At 36.5% G+C, this 18,049-nt stretch overlaps 1 protein-coding gene across 3 annotated transcripts in view; it reads left to right on the top strand.

The window, feature by feature from the left end:
- Positions 1 to 289: 289 nt before the first annotated feature.
- Positions 290 to 18,049, top strand: part of LOC108691462 — a 24,629-nt gene continuing 6,869 nt past the window's right edge. The window contains exons 1-2 of one of the 3 annotated variants that reach the window (XM_018199215.1): positions 290 to 782; positions 13,838 to 13,942. The gene's annotated coding sequence lies outside the window, so the exon portion shown is untranslated. Of the gene's footprint in view, positions 783 to 12,781; positions 12,807 to 13,837; positions 13,943 to 18,049 lie in introns of those variants that run through there. The other 2 variants (XM_018199224.1, XM_018199232.1) reach the window with 2 other exon arrangements.

The following is an 18,049-nucleotide window of genomic DNA, read 5'->3' on the forward strand; positions in this document are numbered from 1 at the left end:
AGTGGAATAAGCGACGGACAAAACGAGAAACTCGAGACAAAGAAAGAAAGAAAGACAGAGAGAGAGAGAGAGAGAGAGAGAGAGAGTGAGTGAGAGAGACAGAGAAGGGACGAGGGGACAATATTCCGCGCGTTTCGGTCAGTCTCGGGTCTCGGCGGCCGGTCGCGCGGCGATCGGGCGTACTCGCGTCTACCGCGGCGCGGCACGGCGATGTCGGCGATTCGATTCGATTCGGTTCGGCTCGGTACGGCGGCTCGGAGTTCGGAGAGTATTACGCGCTCGCTTCAGTCGGTTCAGTCCGTTACGGTGCGTCGCGCGGCGTGTACAGGCGTGTACAGTGTACAGGGACGCGCGCCTTTTCCACGTTCAAGTTGAAGGGGTGTAGCGTGTACATATATACGCGAGGGAACGCGTCTCTCGTGGCGTCGCTGCGAAAGTGCGGAGGGCGCTCACGGGTGTGAAAGAAACACCGAGATCTCCCCTTTTTCTCTCTTTCTCTCCCCCTTCCTGGGCATTCGCCGAGCACTCAGAGCACGCGTCCCTGACATGTGGCCGGCGCGAGCGAGCGTCAGGACGAGCCATTGTCCGTGCCGTTTGACACTCGGGCTACTCGGGGCAACGGCCAGCCGCGCAGCCGACTTAGTCGACTCTCCCCGCAGCCACCCGCAGCCGCACCGAGCGAGCCAGCTGAATTCATCCGTCTGAACTTATCTTACCTGCGGATCGCGACGTGGGAAAAAAAACGAGCGGGAGGAGGTTGTCGAATCGAGGATATTTTTACGGTGAGTATCTTCCTGTCTTCTTATCGTGTTTCAGCTTTTAACCCTTTTAACGCTCGACTCGGTGAAATGGACCTGGCATCGCTCTTCCAAAATAGATAATCTGTGTAATTTTACCGTTCCTTTTAAATTCGGTATCGACGATACTTTTGTTTAATTTTTTGCAATGATATTGCTTTGTTGTAGAAATTTAAATCGACTTTAATCTCGATTTGATTTAATTTTTATCCTTTTTTAATATTATTCTTAGAGTTAAAAAAAATTATTAAAAGGAAGAATAAATCAAGATTAAAGCTTATCTACAGTAGAAAAGGTAAGCTTATCTACAGTAGAATAAAAATATGAAAAAGAGGAAGAATAAGTTGGAACGAGAGAGATTAAAGTTAATCTGTATTAGTGGAAACGTGCATAAGAAAAATAATATTTGTTTCTGCGATAAAGGAATATTACTGCCGGTATTAGAATCCGATAGATGCACGTTTATGTATCCGATAATGATTTTGAAACACGTACGTTTGCATATCCCACCGTTACTTTTCCGATATCGAAACAGTTACGGAGGCGCGAATTTTCCTGTCCACGCTTAAGTATGCAAATACGAACCGCGATATCAGGCGTTGTGGCTGGCGGGGTTTCCTTTGGTTAGTAATACTATCATATGTCCTATAAAGGCCACCAATAGAAACACGTCTCGCTGTAACGTTAAGTTTTTTTGTTCAAGAAATTATTCAAATGTACGAAGCCATATCGACTATTTTACAAATGCTATTCTGAAATGTCAATTTCGTGACACAGATACCGCGTATCGGAATTCGTTAACATAAAAAAAAAAGAATAGATAATTTTCAAATGGAGGATCGTAATTTTTTTTTTCGTTTTAATCTCCCATAAAACTCCATTGTCAAATAGTTATTTTGACTATATATAATATGTATATTTGACAACTGAAGACTTAAAAATATATACTGTTGATATAAAAACGCTGACGAGAAAGAAGTTTTGAGGGTTTGAAGTATGCGCTCGTTTGTTTGTTAACTTTGACTTATATTCCGTATACAACATTATATTTCCGTAGCACGACTTTGCGTAATCTGTCAAGAGTTAACATTCGAAACACTCGGTTTCATTCCAACGCGCCAGGCGTTCAGCGCAACGAACCGATCGACGTTTCTCCACGGCCGTTCCTTTTTCTTTTTTTCCCCCCCCTCCTCATAACGTGAAAATAAAAGGCTGGTTCCGGTGGCCGAGCCGATGATACATACCATCGATATCATCGCGTAATGTTATTATTTTCGACAGTCCACGGTCTAGTTAAGCAGACGTAAATATTTCAAAATAGCGCATAATAGACTTACTATATACATACAGGGTGTGACCGATGAAGATCGTAACAACGCTTAAGGATAGATTTTTAAGATGATTTTGAGACGAAAATCCTAATGTCCAAAATGTCAAGGTTATAAACGTTTTTGAATTATAAGCATTACAAGTTAGCGAATTATATCGCTTAAAATTCGTACATTCAAGTCTATTATGAAACAAATCGGAATGGATTCCGATCGAAATTATTCAATTATTCTCCAGATTTCTATGTAATGATTTCTAGAGAAAACAAAATAATTCCGATCGTAATTCATTCCGACATGTTCCATGGTAGATACAACGCAAAATGCTACCTGCACCTAAACGCGCAATTTTAAAACGATGTGATTCGCTAACATGAGATTTGTTTTCTGTGGATGAATTAATATACTTTTGTAACTTGAAGTGAGGTAGGTATATATGTAATATAAGTTAACGAAAATTATTTAATGAGAAAAAGAGTTCTAATACAATCTAGTGCAGGAATAAAAAAACAGACTTTTTAAATGTTTATAATTCAAAAACTTCCTCGATATTTTTTAAAGAACTCTCTCTCAAAATTCTCTCGTCTCTTTAAGAACTGCATTCTGCACTGTTAAATCTATAGTGTCAAATTTAACTTAATGTGAGTCGCCATTGTTCCTACTAAATGTATCATTATTTTTTACTAAAACGATAATTAAATTTGACACTATTTAATATCAAATTAACATAGTATAGTGTCAAATATAACTATTGTTTTAATATAAAATAACGACATGATTGAGCAGGAGCAATGGTGACTCGCATTAAGTTAAATTTGACACTATAGACTTAACAGTATGTATAGTAAAAAAAAGGGATCATTCGAAATTCAATACTCGAGAGATGAATGGGCAAATAGGAAATACATTCAGTGAAATTCTGTTTGAATTTTACGCATTGACACGACACTCGCGATTCAGCCGTACGTCCGTCAATAAAGCCCACGTAGACCACTGCGAACGGGATCAAGATCGCAACTCGGAGACGACGCGACGCGACGCCTCGGCGCGCGTTTAGAAAGTTTCGGATTTATACTAACTTACGTAATATATTTCGCATTCGGGATCGTAACCGAGCGTATAGCCGACCTTTGCTTCGCAATATCGTGTTAACCGCTTTCGATATTGTTTTTTTGCTCCATGGAATTTTCGCGGTTTATTTTAGTATCGGATTATATAGCCATGCAAGTTTCTACACGTTTCGTGTTTCGGCTGTGTATCGAAAATTTATGGCACGCCATTAACCGCGAGTGAACCTCCGAAGAATGTATTTTTATAACGCGTAGATAAATTAACAACTAATCTCTTTCGTATTTATGAATATTTATGAATATTTTGTGACAATGTTCCTCCAACGCGTGAAAAGTATCCGGTGGTTTGCGAAATTGTTAACTTTTCTCAATCCTTCCTCTGCAATCTGAGTCTTTTTTTGGCACAAGCGAAATCTCACTCTCAAATTTCATTCTCATTTCTTCCCAAATTTTAATTTTTATTAAAGGTTTTTAACATTTGAATTAAAAAACATTATTTTATAGCATAATGCAGAGAGAATTTAAAAGTAACTTTGAATTTTTTTAAAGCTAAAAATGACCCAGATTGCAAATAAGTAAAAATATAATTGCACAGGAAAAAGAATCTAATTGCATTAATTAAAATTCTGATTGAAAACGGACGAATCAGAATATTCTAATTTAAATTCATTATAATTCTAGTTGAGACTAAGAGAGATAACTAAAATTCTGATTAACGTAATCAGAATTTTCTGATTGTTTATTTTCAATCAGAAATTTTTCTCGGAATAGAGGATTAAAATTTGCATGGAATATGAATGTTAATCTAAAAATAGCGCAAGCAATTTTCATAATTAACTTTCAATATTCATCATATTTTCTTGTTATTGAGAATGAAAAAAAATGATGGTTCATTGTTAAACTTTTTTTTAGAGACTCATGATATATTTATTGCTTCTTACGTATATATTATATTACCATCGTCATGTTTTTCTCTATCGTCATCTTTATGTATCATTCCTATTGAAAATGATTAGTTGGCTTGCATATATACGCGATGTGCGTACTTATTGGTTTCTACAAATCGGTGTCTCGAGGATATACGGATTGCAATATCCTCTACAAGTCAAATGAGGTTTAATGACTTCGCGGCGTGTACGACGTTTACATTTAAGGAAGGTGCACGATGATTCACACGGTGCTTTACATGGTGTTTTCATCGTTGTAACCGACTGATGTCATCGTTAACGATGCAGTTCATTTTCAAGTAAAAATAATAATGCCGTTAGTCTCGATTATAAAAAGAATTTCTCTCCTCCTTCGTTTTATCATATCGCATGTGGGACGTACGAATATGAAATATAAAATCAATCATCGTAACTCACGAATTTTTTTACCAGCAATAATAAGAATCGATTAGTCGTTGATAATTATAGATATTAAACAAGGGAGGGATAATGTTTTATTTAGAATTCCTCCTTCGCTGATCGATTGACGTCAGGAGTCCCTTAAAATTTTTCATTGCGCCGGGCATGATCGAAAGTGACTGGCAGGTACTCTACTTGGTACCAAACGAAATTAGGCGGCTGCGATGGAACAGTACCCGATGCTCCGTTATTTTTGTTACAGACAGTCTTTTAATAGACTGCACCCTCGATCTTTGTATATGCGTGAAAATTGACTTTGCTATTTCGTTTCGTTTCGATCTTGCTTCATACACGCGTGAAACGAAATATACATACAATGAACGAATAAAAGTTTCATGATCGATAAACAATTAGAAAAAAAACTATCGGTTCCAGGGATCTGCGGTACAATCAACAATCATAATAAAGAGCCAGTCTGCGGAACGGGGGAATCAAGGCTCTTAGGAGTCAAGGATTTACATTTGTAATAGCGAATCTGTTCCTTCAGTTTTCTAATGACAACGAAAATAGAAACCTGATAAATTACTGTTATGTCGTATATAATTATGGCTGACAAGTAAGAAAGTCGAGAGCTCCCGTAGTGAAAGTAACGTGCAACTCTAATAGATATTATCCCGTAACGAACTGCTACATACGAACGTACGTGCGACGTATTTTACTCCGTTTACGTTCGTTTGAACATCTCGATATCGTGTTCTAATTGCATTTCGTATATCGGAAACGATACGAAATTTCTCCACTGTGTGGGTCTTTAACCTAGTTGAGGCTTTAATCTAGTTCCCCAGATTCGCGCGAGTTATTGTTACTGCGCTATCAAGCCAAGTGCATTAATTATTTTTCTGACGTTTGACACACGCCGGCGCCGCGTCGATTACGTGTACACGTCTTATCTTCGCTTTCTACATGAAAATGAGGGGAAGCAGCCTGGAAAAGTACCGTTACAACATTTCCTCGCGATTATCTTGGAAAGTTCGCGCGATTCCCCGCTGGTCTCCCACTGACTGATGCAGTTAGTGTTAATGCTTGATAAGAATCTGACCCGGTCAACAGTGATTCTCATTCGCCTTAACCTAGTTCGCACCAGGCTTGATGGGTGCAGACCGATCTGTGCCATGATTACGGCTGCAAATCGTGCTGGTAACGATAACGATAACCAGTGCAATGCCAACGCCAGCATGTCATTGTTGCTGTAACATTAAATGGAATCGCGCGCGCTTCAAATGTCGCGAAAGGCGTAATAAGGCGTTCTTTCATGATTTAATAATATACTAGTCGAGCTAATCGTTATTCAGATATCCTCATTTTAGTCGCAAATTTATTTTGATTTATGTAGATACGTTTAATAGCAATATTTTTATTTCTATTTAAGCAAAATTAATGTATCGTATGATAAATAAATTATCGTATTAGCTAAAAATATTGCGCGATTCTACCTCATAATTTAGTTGGATTACTGTTATTTTTATTAATATTGCCAGGCGTGACAATTTTATTATTTCTTATTTTTATTTTTGATTAATGAAAAGAGTTATTTTAATATTTATATTACTATTTATATTGACCCAAATTAAGAAGCGAATCGAATTATTAATTTTATTATTAGTATAAGTTTCTAAATATATATTATTATAATATTGCGCCTAAAATTAACTGGGCTTGATTCTCATTTGCTTTGTACATAATCGTTTGAATCGTTTTTTGAATTTCGAGAATCTGTTAATTGTAACAATTTTTAGAATTATTTCTATTATATTTACATCTTTAATATATTCCATTGTATATTTAATATAAAAGAAACAATTGAAATAATTTAGTCAAACCACCATCGGCACCATCGGCGGTTCTTAAATGTATTTCAGAGAGAATTTAGAGAGACGTGTATTTCAATAATGAAATTCATCCGCACAGCTCAACTTCATGATTTTTCATCGAACAAATTATCTATCATAGAAAAAAAAAATGACAATGCAGGGTCAAGAGGCCACGAGTTAGATGAGCAACAGGGGTTAAATATAGTATATATTGATACGATAAGCAGCATAACTTTTCCTTACGACGCTGCAAAATAGCTGTTAAACGATTCGAGTTGGATTAAGGAACTTTCCTTCGAGTGATACGAGATGAACGCGAAGCACGATTCTGATAACGTAATCACCGCGAGACGAGAACAGAGGTATGTGCAACGATCGAATCGCAACGTGACAAAAGTCCAAGAATAACGAATTCGTTTAGAATTCGACGATTATACAAAGTGGGCCTCGATTCTCTCCCTCCGCTCCCGACTATATACCTTTAGCTTGGTGTTTTCTTCTTGGTGTTACTCTTTTGTAACTCGCCGGATTCTTCAAATTAATGCGCTCTGTATCTTCCAGCTTTTATCAACGTTTGTCAAGGTGGAGTACCGCGTGAATTATACGTGAGAAGCGAACTGAAAAAAATTTCTGGTTGAAAATGGACGAATCAGAATTTTCTGGTCAATTTTATTGGAATTCTAATTGAGATAACCGGATTGATACAATATTTCTGATAAAATCTACTAGATTCTTATTTTTACCAGAACAATTATATCACTCAGAATCATAGTTATCTCAACTACTAACTAGAATTCTAGTAGATTTAAGAAAATTCTGATTCGTCCATTTTCCACCAGAATTACTATTTAATTTAACTATTGAGTATATTACATTAGAAATAGATATAACTAAGAGAAAAAAGCGGATAAAGCGAATAAAATGAAATAATAGGTAGATAAAGAAGTGAAGTCAGAGGGTTAATCAGAAAAGTAGGGAAATAAGGGGTAAAAATTTTTCTAAAACTTTCATAATAATAAGGTGCGACAACTTGCGAACGAGGTATGGATGTATGAATGAGTTAAGAATTTTATGTAAACCAAGTCCCATTCTTGGTTGTAAATACGCTGAAATGTAATAAAATTCTATTCTACTATTTAATTTAACCAGACTCTTTTTCTCAGTATACCGAAACGTGAAATAATGCAAAGCGTTAACGATGACGCATATTTGTAAATTCAGCAACGCCCAGGTAGAATTCGTGAGAGTTACATCCGAGATAAATTCTGCCAGCAATTCGCTGAATTATTTGTTTTCTTACCTTTAACGATATATATATATATATATATATATATATACGATGAGATAGAAAATTAGCGATAGACGACGATGCCTATATATTACGTCATGATACATCGTAATGTCATCGTGTGGTTGTGTCGAAGAACATAATCCAAATATACATTACAATCGTAGACACCAGTTAAAGAACTTATGAGGGAAGTATAGGTGCATCAATCAGATGATAATCCGTCTATTAAACTCCTACAAACTAATTATAGCGATCGGTGATTAATGCGACTGTTGGCCGCATTTGTTGACTGCCTGACCGGTGCTAAATCATTCGAGACACAGTTGAGATGGGAATGTCGCATGCTAGAACATTGTTAATGTATACCACAGCAGGTTGCCAAGATCAGATGCCCTGTAACACTCGGGCATCAAAGTACATAACGCGATAAGTAATTGTCTGAATATACTCGTAGTATTCTACGAGTGTTCTGACGTAATAATCGTTCTGAGGTCATCTCGTTGTTATTCACGTAACTTTAAAGATTGTTATCACTTTGAAAATCATCAGCGGTACGTCAAGTACCGCGTTTATAAGTATTCCCTCCGAAATTATCTTTCCTGAGATAATATGTTTCGAAAATAGATGAGAGGCCGAAGTACTGAGCTATTATCGAAAGTAATCTGTAACAATCTTTTTGATGGTATGCGAGCTTGATCCCGTTTAAAGTGCTTATGAATATTATTATTCACGCTAAAGAGGATGCCTGTGTTAAGTATTTTCGTAAAAATTATCAACGTGAAATTTCAAAAATGTAGATAACGAGTCTCACAGATCGCATATGTGATTCACGACTTTTCAACGTGTACACGCGACCTTGATCCATACGATTTTTGCACGCGATACAGTGCCATTTTGCAAACGTGTCATTGCGATTTAGCGGGAAAATTAGCGTGGAACAATTTACACATACCTTCCTTCACTTAAAAAGTTAATACAAGGCGATTGCGATCGCGCACGAAGCAATTAACATGACTCGCGTCGTTACGTCGAATCGATTTTGCCCGCGTATCGCCGCTTTTTCACTCGAATAAAATACCTTTGTTCACCGCAGTGAGCTTTGGCGAAGCGCGGGTATAGTCGATGCATTTTCGCGCGATCCGATGCATAATTATTCCGCTCGCACGACGCATCCGCAACGGAGCTTATCGTTTATTAATAACGGTCCGTACATTTTGCCACGATGAAATTTTAAGGCGTTAAATCTGACGTAGGCGGTGCGTCGAGAGGATATTTCAAGATCAGCGATCCGTTGACGGGCGTACCGAACTAAAAAGTGTCGACCTTGGTGTCGGTACTGACATGGCACGGCTAAAGGATAAACGGTAGCCGCTTAAGCTGACAATGGAATATAAAAATAAGATATAAAGTGAGGAGAACACGCGCGAGGGAAACATTGAAAATTGCAAGGCCGAGGTATATTAAATCCGTCGCGTATCCTGAAGTCAGATATTAATTGCTGCTATTAATGTCGTAAAAATGTTGATTGCCCTTTAAATTGGAATAATTCGCGAGCGAATTATTCTAATTTATTCCATCTTAAAATCGTATTTTGATCCATCTTTCCCACTCTTTCTTTCTCAAGCTGATCTTTGATATTATTCGATTCGATGAACGTATAGCGTATAGATAACGAGTTGCAACACAGAATGGCTGCGAGCCAGTGTCCAAGGTGTTAATAAGCCTATGAAATGACACTCCTGTCCGCCGATATCTGGAATTCACTGATTGAGAGATTCGAGGCATACAAGTCACGGCGTTGCGAAACACGGGATGGGCGCGTGTCGAAAGCTCGAAGGAAAAGGCTATTCGCGTAATAGAAAACATTAATTTCTTCTCGCGTCAATGAATTTCCGTCGCTTTACAGTGGCGGATGGTATAGACATGGCGAAACATGGGAATCCTCTTTTTCTCCTTCGGGAAACACAAGTCTCGCAAAAAAAAAAAAAAAACGGAGTGCTGCTGTTCGAAGGAAATTGCAGTACACACGCCAAAGTCACCATCTCAGCGCACCTATGGAAAAAATCGGAATGGATTCAATTATTTTCTAGATTTCTATTGTATTTTCTAGGGAAAATGAAATAATTCCGATCGGAATTCATTCCGACATGTTCCATGATAGATATGACTCTTGGAGTGGTTCAGTGTTCGCTCTTGCTTAGTATTCATTTTTTTTTCAAAATTTTGACATCGTACGCAATATCTATGACGAATTCGAGGAAGTCACTTTTTAAGAGCCGATATTGCAATATATCTAGACGAGAACATTAAATTGTGGCATCTCATTTACATTGGTGCGAACTTAATTAATAATTAATATTTATCTGAAACTTGATGACTTTCGTCAGAGTTGTTCAATTCTAGACTCAGAATTACGAAATATTTATCACTTAGAACACTATATAGAAATGTGACGACACTACTTAACGGCTCGAAGAGAAACAGGCACGTTGAGAAGTTTTTCATCATTATTTACACTTCTTTTACGAGCAACAAATTCGTAACTTGCATATTTTGAGAGCAACGAATTCAGACAAACCTCTCCGTATCAAAAATTTAAGCGAATAATGAATTTTTTACTGATACTTTACTCTATATTCCCTGCACATTAGAGGTTTTTCGTTATTATTAGCGAAATGAATATTCGTTACTCGATATATGAGGCAGTTAGTGGCGGATATTGCGGTTTCCGAGAGATTTGCGTTGTTTCAAAAGCAAGCGTCGTATACAAAAGCGAGAGCGAGAAAAATTTCAGTTATGTCAGAAGCACGTTGATGTCGGAAATCCGCATAAGACTGCTCGCTGCATTTCGTTCCTACATAGTTCTCTTTGTTCGCTATGTAGTGAATTTAAAATTAATACGCTTTCTCGTCAAATATCGTTATCTTGTCGAGGAAAGGTTTAGCATTCCTAGAATTTCAGATTTGACGGTTACAATATTCAAAGCGGATATTTAAAGTAGCTCGTTCCTGTTTAACTTTCTTGCTTGCCGGAAACTCGCCGACGAGTGTCGGAATTATTGCGCTTTCTCAACGATACCATTACTCATAAAAAAAGATACGAAAAGTCCTTGGTTTATTTGTCAAGATTTTTAATATAAACATTAATAACGAATTTTATTGTTATTTTATTTGTTTTTTTGGACAATATTCTCTCTCTCTCTCTCTCTCTCTCTCTCTCTGAATTCTAGATTCTGAATTTAAGCAAGTATATAGTTAATGGGAAAACAAAAGATAATTCTAATGCTTTCTGCGTCAATTGCGCATGAATTGAAATCTAGATATAAAATACTATGATTGAAATAAATAGATAGATCACTGCGCTCGATTAGACTTTAAAATGTAATATCGAATGATAATATATCGCGACCTTACACGCGGAATAAGATATAAAAATTCCATTCCTATTAAATGGATATAATTATCTTAATGGGATAATTGATGATAGCGGACTCTTTAAAAGTGCGTCACTCTTTGCAAAGCTTTCTTGCGGGCAATTTGTAGCATTGCGTTATTTACACGATTATCGCTTCGAATATTATACTTATCGACGCTAAAAATGGTAAAAAACTTAGGAAATAAAGATTAACGCAAGTCAAAAACAAGCAATATCATGTATGTACAAAGATATATTTTTTACGACATCTGCCGTAGTCGGCAATAATAATATAAGCTGCGAATATTTCCCTGAATATTTCATTGAACAGTCATCTAAAATCTTTACTAATAAAAATTGTGATAATTTATGTTAAAATTATTCATATACCTGATAAAGAAAAAAAAAATTCATTGACTCTCTGATGAGTATATTTTTCTGATGAGTATATTTAATGAGCATGATATCGTCCGCACGTGACTCCACGTATAGAAAAAAAGAATGCAATGTAGTGAAGAAGTGAACGGTAAACGTCTTGGAATTTGGAACATCTCGTATTCCGACCAGGAAATGAAGCTGTATTCGATGATATTCCGACTTGCCCACGCATTCTCGCAGCCATGTTAAGGAACAAGATTCTTTTTTGTTACCAAGGCAATATCAATTCGTAGATGGTGGTATAACCCAATATTGGGGAATCCCATACGATATGCGCGCGTCGTAAATATTTTTACTCCCTTCGAAGTAAAATAGTAGGAAGTGGCAAAAACAGACATGACAAAGTGACGATGATGTAGTATTAATAATGAAATATTAAATTTGGGAAGGTAAAAAGAGATTTCCGCATCCATGAGCGATAAATTAATTAATTTTAATTACTGACGCCGTCGTAAAAAGGAACAACTTGGCAAGAAATGCAGAGACATCAATTTCTTGCGTTCGCTATTTTGTTAATGTAATCGGATGCTGTGATACGATGCGGAAAGAGAAGCGACGCAAAAAACGTGTATTTGCTATGAATACGCTTGGTGATATTTTACGATTCTTCTTCTGCAGCTGTGGTAAAGCTTAAGGACACTTTTATACTTTGCAAATTAATGACCTTAATGACCTTATAATGTCGACCCTATCTGTCTCTCACCAGGTACTCTTTCCACACCTGTTCTACGTTCTGGTATGCTAATTCTCTCCGCGCGTTCCTCGGCTAGATAATCGCGTAATCTTGCGAGATTGCGTTGCAATAAAACTGGCGACATTTTATCCGAGGTCGATAAGATATAATATTGGCTCTCGCAATCATATGATACTCACGATGTACTTACATTAATGCTTAATATAGACATCCCCCTCTCTGCTTTCTCTCCTAAAGTGATTTTAAACATTTCGTCAATGGCGACATTCCTCAGTCCCACGTTGTTTGTTCATGGTGTCAGTTGGTTCTCGCGAGACATCTTAAATACTTGTTATCTTTGACCGTCCATTAGACAGCTTCTAGAGACGTTAATTTTTCTCACGAGCGAATTCACTTTTTAATTTAAAGTGACTTTTGCGTCCGTTAATAACTCATCGATAATCTTTGTGTCTCTATCTTTTATTTCATTATTAATTTCTGGAAAATTTCGGGCAAAAAACGAATATTGTCTCAAGGAAATTTTGTTTACGAATGAATTTTGATTTACGCAACGTGGGGTGAGTAAAAAATTTCATAAATCCGTACAATATAGAAACCGCGCGAATTGCGAAAGCCAAGATTTGTTTTCGAAATCGCCATTCTTTCACGAGGAGTTTGTTTTTTAAATGAGTTGTATATTTCCGTTTACAGAGCGAGGTAATATCTGTATGTTGCATCTCACACTGGATGTATACTTTTTTTTGAGCGCGCGGAACAGAACGATGAGATTTTTACTATCGTATTTTAGGTTTCCTCGGAATCACTATTTATTATTTAAAGTTTCAGTTTCAATTTGTTGTATCGAAACTTCGAAATTTTCTATACGTGCAATTTTCCCGAGTGTTTTTCATCCTGACGAATTTTCCTTTCGCACGCTGTTTTGTCTTGAATGACACGCGACAAGGAGTTACATTGAAGTTTGCGATAATGTGAGATTTCTGAAATTAATCAATCCTTTTGAATTAATCGCCGATGAAATAAGAGCTTGCTAGGCCAAACGTCAACTGTGAAGAAGTTCTCCAGAAAGATCATCGTAGATGATGTTATACGCGCGTGACTTAACTTTTCAATAATGCTATAAAAATATCGCTTATCATTGTATTGTCGCGCTTGTTCGATTCATCTGCTGACTTATCATTAGGAAAACAGATTTGATAATTATTCTCGAAGAGGGCGTATATAATATCAAGAACGATTTAATATGCGAAATAAATTGCACAATGTAAATTCTAATGTAATTTCTTCTTTATCTCTATTTCATTCTTCATCATCGACACATCTTTTTTATTTACTTTTAAACGTGAGGTGAATACATCGCTTTAAACTTTCCGTTGCGTCTTATATTTTTTTTCAAAATTAGATACCTTTTATATTGAAAATTTAATAATTATAAATAAAAGGTTTCTTACGCAAAATCTATTTCAAGTTGCATTTATTCCGGCGTTGCGCGGTCCCGATAGATGATAAGAAATACTTGAGAAATACTGTTTATCGAAAGCCGAAAGAACACAGTAAGAATAATGCTTCTGGTGTCTATTTTATCTTCAAGGTCTTCGAGAATGGAGCACGGAGAACTGGTACGAAGGGAATAAATGCGATCTTGGCGCCATGTTATGCCCTTGTATCGAGATCAACTAAGTTTCACATATCTCTGGTGAGTTATCGGCCTTACCCAATTCTCTTGTTAACTCAATATCGAACGACCTTCGGAAGTATTAGAGATTTCCAAGATATTCGTCTTTGCGCGTGATAAATTATATCTCACGGATCGTAGATGCCGCGCTGTCTGGAACTTGCAATTAGAGATCCGCCGCAAATGTCTGGAACCGATGATTCTCATTGAAATATGTTGTTAAACTTAAAAATTTGAAAGAAAAAGTTTTTATATCGGTTCAATTTGATATTTAAAGACTGAAATAATCTCTCAAAAAGAGCTAATGCTTATATTTGATTCAAATCAATTATATTGATGAAACGATAAAATATATTGTATAAAAAATATTTTAAATAAATTATGACTTTTATGATTTTTAATATACTTGATAACTATGTATTTAGATTTTCCAAAAATCCAACATTTTAAAAACATCCCCCGTCCCCGTTAAGTTTTAAAAAGTTGTTTTCTCCCTTAAAATTCAAATTAAATCTCAGTTGTGACAGATTAGTTTTTGTGGCAAAACATCGCGTAAAAGTTGTAGTAACTTTCGAAACATCGTTCGACATTGCGTTCTATACTTATTATTGTACCATTCTTGTTATACACAGTGCGACAAATAATTTTTAAGACTGGCGCCATATCTCAGCAATTAGTGACACCATTTGTTGAACATTAGCATCATTAGAAAGATACATTTTTTTCTTTCAAACGCAACTTTATGCAAATCGGATAACAAATGACAAAATTATGACAGTTCTTCCTAAACAAATTTTAAATCGATGTTGAAATTTTATCATGGAACAAAGAGCGGTCATTAAATTCAACCCAAAACTTGGTAAAAGTGCATCAGAAACATTCCGGTTGATGCAACAAGTGTATGATGATGCTTGTTGTAAGTCGATCAAATGTTTTCCTGTGGCATAAACGATTTTTGGATGGTAGAAAGTCGCTCATTACATTTACTTATTACATTCGCTTAACGTACTTCGATAACAAAGGAATTATCCATAAAGAATTCGTTCCATCTGGTCAAACCGTTACTGGCAACTATTATCTCGAAGTTTTGAAACGTTTGATGTCCAGAATCCGTCATATCCATCCCGAATATCGAGATCCAGAAAGTTGGTCGATAACGCGCCATCTCATAATTCACTCATTCGGGTCAATTTTTGACCCGAAATCAAGTCTGCCATATTCATCTGATTTGGCTCCGTGCGACTTCTTTTTATTCCCAAAATTGAAATTAAACTCGCTGTAACAAGTGTATCGAAGCAAGAGGAGATTATTTTGAATAAATAAAACAATAAGCATAAGAATATCTAGTTTCTATAGCGTTTTATAAGCTCGGTCTTAAAAATTATTTGTCGCACTGTGTGTATACGAGCGATAACTCATGAAAGATTTTGCCTAAACTCTGTTGCGATGCGCGTCGAAATCGTAATATGAATGTCGGAATCGAGCTTTATCGGAGCAGCCGGAGGCGTATAACGCCAACAACGTCAACGTCGACGCCGACGTCGTCGACGTCGTCAATTTCCCCGATGTGTACATTTCCGCGTACCCGCATCGCGCGGGCCGACACGACATATCGCGGTCCATGTCGACTCCGCTCACGTGAGCGGCACGCTTTATTCGGAATGACAATGACATCTGCTTCGGATTCGCTGCCGATGATATCCTGTTATCGCGCCCGCGCCGTGCGCAATTGACGGATAATGAGCGACTCGCGACTTCTGTTTAGATTTTTTTTTTTTATGCGCTATTTCTGGCAGGATATACAATAGCAGACGTTGTCGCGGTCGTTCGCGCGGAAGCGATTTCACGCTTATCAAGTCACGCGCGCGAAAATAACGCCGTTATAAGACGCGTGCATTACGCAGCGAAATTCGCATAATCGACACGCGTGTTGGATCCGAGTCGAAATTTTTCTCCTACTTTAAACCTTAGTTTTAAGACGTATGTAGACTCTAAAGATGACTGACATATGTAGACTCTAGAGATTTAGGAATAGGTTCTAATCTAATGAATGGAGTTTCTACGTTGATTTCTACGCCTGTAAATGGCAGTTTTTGCAAGATTTCCTATTTTTAGGCTTAAAAGAAGTTTTTCCAAATAGATTAAGTAATATTTAAAAAAGCCCTATTTGATTGTACAAGTATCAAAATAGATTTATAAGGTTTAATTGAAAAAGGTTCAAAGTAGAACTAAAATTTCGACTCGGGGTTCCTCTTATAGCTCAAGAATCTAATCTATGAATCGGTTCACGATGAATTGTATATATGCGAGTGTATATAAGTTTGCCTTCCGGTCGAAATGCTAAGTGGAATATAAATGCACTGGTTAACACTGCAGTAGATCATGCGTACAATATTTAGACTCACGTTAAATCGTATAATCTGAATGAACTGTGGTAATTAAGAGGAAACTTTGTTGTGGGTTCCAATTAATTTAATAATTTTTTAAATATTAAGGAAACTTTAAAATTTTTTAAATGAAAATCTCACTCTAAAGAGTGAAATCTTACTCTTAGGCTGATATTTATAATCAGTTCTTATTCTAAGACCTTAAGTCTTAAGTAATATCTTAAAATGCTAACGCAGCCCTTTGATTTAATTCGTAACATCATAAGCTTATACTTAAGACAGTCCTAAATATCAAATCCGATTATAAATTCCGCTCTTAAAGATTGAAAATTGAGCTACTCTTTTTTAATACGGACTCAATTTTCAGTCTTTAAAGCAAGATTCCATTTTTAAGAATTTAGAGAGAAGACAAACTATATAGAACATTAAATTTTTTTAATTAGATAATTAAAACAATTTTTCAAGATGAGAAGAACATTAATAACATTGTAACTATGTTACACGAAAATATATCATGGAAAGTGTAAGTTATTTTCCTCTTCTCGTAATACCTTACATTTACGAGATCTACAATTTTTACTGCGAAACATATATCGTGAAACGATTTCGCTCGGTACACAGTTATAAAAGTACATTTGAAATGACATTCTTCTCACGTGTCGAGAAGACAAGTCCGAGAGATACCATGGAATAAGAGCGAGTTAAAGATGGAATTGCGCATTTATTGCGCAACGAGAACAGTCGTCATATGTACGAAATGGTCTCACTCCCAGCTCAATTATCACTTGCTCCATAAAATCACGTGAAGTTCTGTTTGTTTCCATTGGCATGGTATGTTCTCGTCGTCGCGCGAACGCGAGATCATGACTCATGATCTCGCGGGCTCATCGCGCGATAATGCCATTTCGGAAACCAACCAAGATAATAGATCATTCGGCTGTTGGATTCATGTTGAACGATATTTTTCTTGAGACGGGATTTTTCGCCAAACGGAAATAAACGGCTGTCTGTACATGCGGATCATCGTAAATTGATGCCTTCGACATGTTCTCTGTCTCTCTCTCTCTCTTGCTTTTATTCGTTTTCTCAACATCTCGAGTTTTGAACCGCTGCCAGATTTCGCAGCAATCGAGTGTAAGGTCGATCGCTGCACGTTGAAATGATAAGTTCCACTTTGTTGGCTTTCCTCTTTTCTCGTTATTCTTCATCACAGGAAAGAATTATGTACGAACTTAGAATCCCATACTTAATCCCATAAAAACCAAAGACTGCTGTAGATTCTTCTCTCCGTTTCTTCGTTTACTCACGAAACTAAAGTCATATGAATCAAATCAAGATTATATCACAAGACTAATTATTTTTCTAGTCAAGTCTAAGCAAATCTCGGCGCGTTTTACGGATTACGAGACTGACGGAATTTAGGTCATTGTCATTTATCACTATAATTTATGACTTTATGTATTGCCTATCTAAACAGGTATAAAGTCTAAATGAGAGGTCTTTATCTAATTAAATAATTCTTATCATAATTATAACGCCCCGCTACAAGTGCTAAGATTGTCGTGATTTTAAAATGATTATCTTGATAATATTAAAAATCGTCCGTAACGTTTAAACAGGGACTTCAAAAGCGACGAACACTTTGCGCAGATTGAGAGATAGGTGAAAAGATGTTAATGATAAAGATTATATATATATATATATATACGTATATATATAACATTTAGGTGTCCTCGATTAT

The sequence above is a fragment of the Atta colombica genome, unplaced genomic scaffold (assembly GCF_001594045.1).
Source record: "Atta colombica isolate Treedump-2 unplaced genomic scaffold, Acol1.0 scaffold105, whole genome shotgun sequence".
NCBI lineage: Eukaryota > Metazoa > Arthropoda > Insecta > Hymenoptera > Formicidae > Atta > Atta colombica.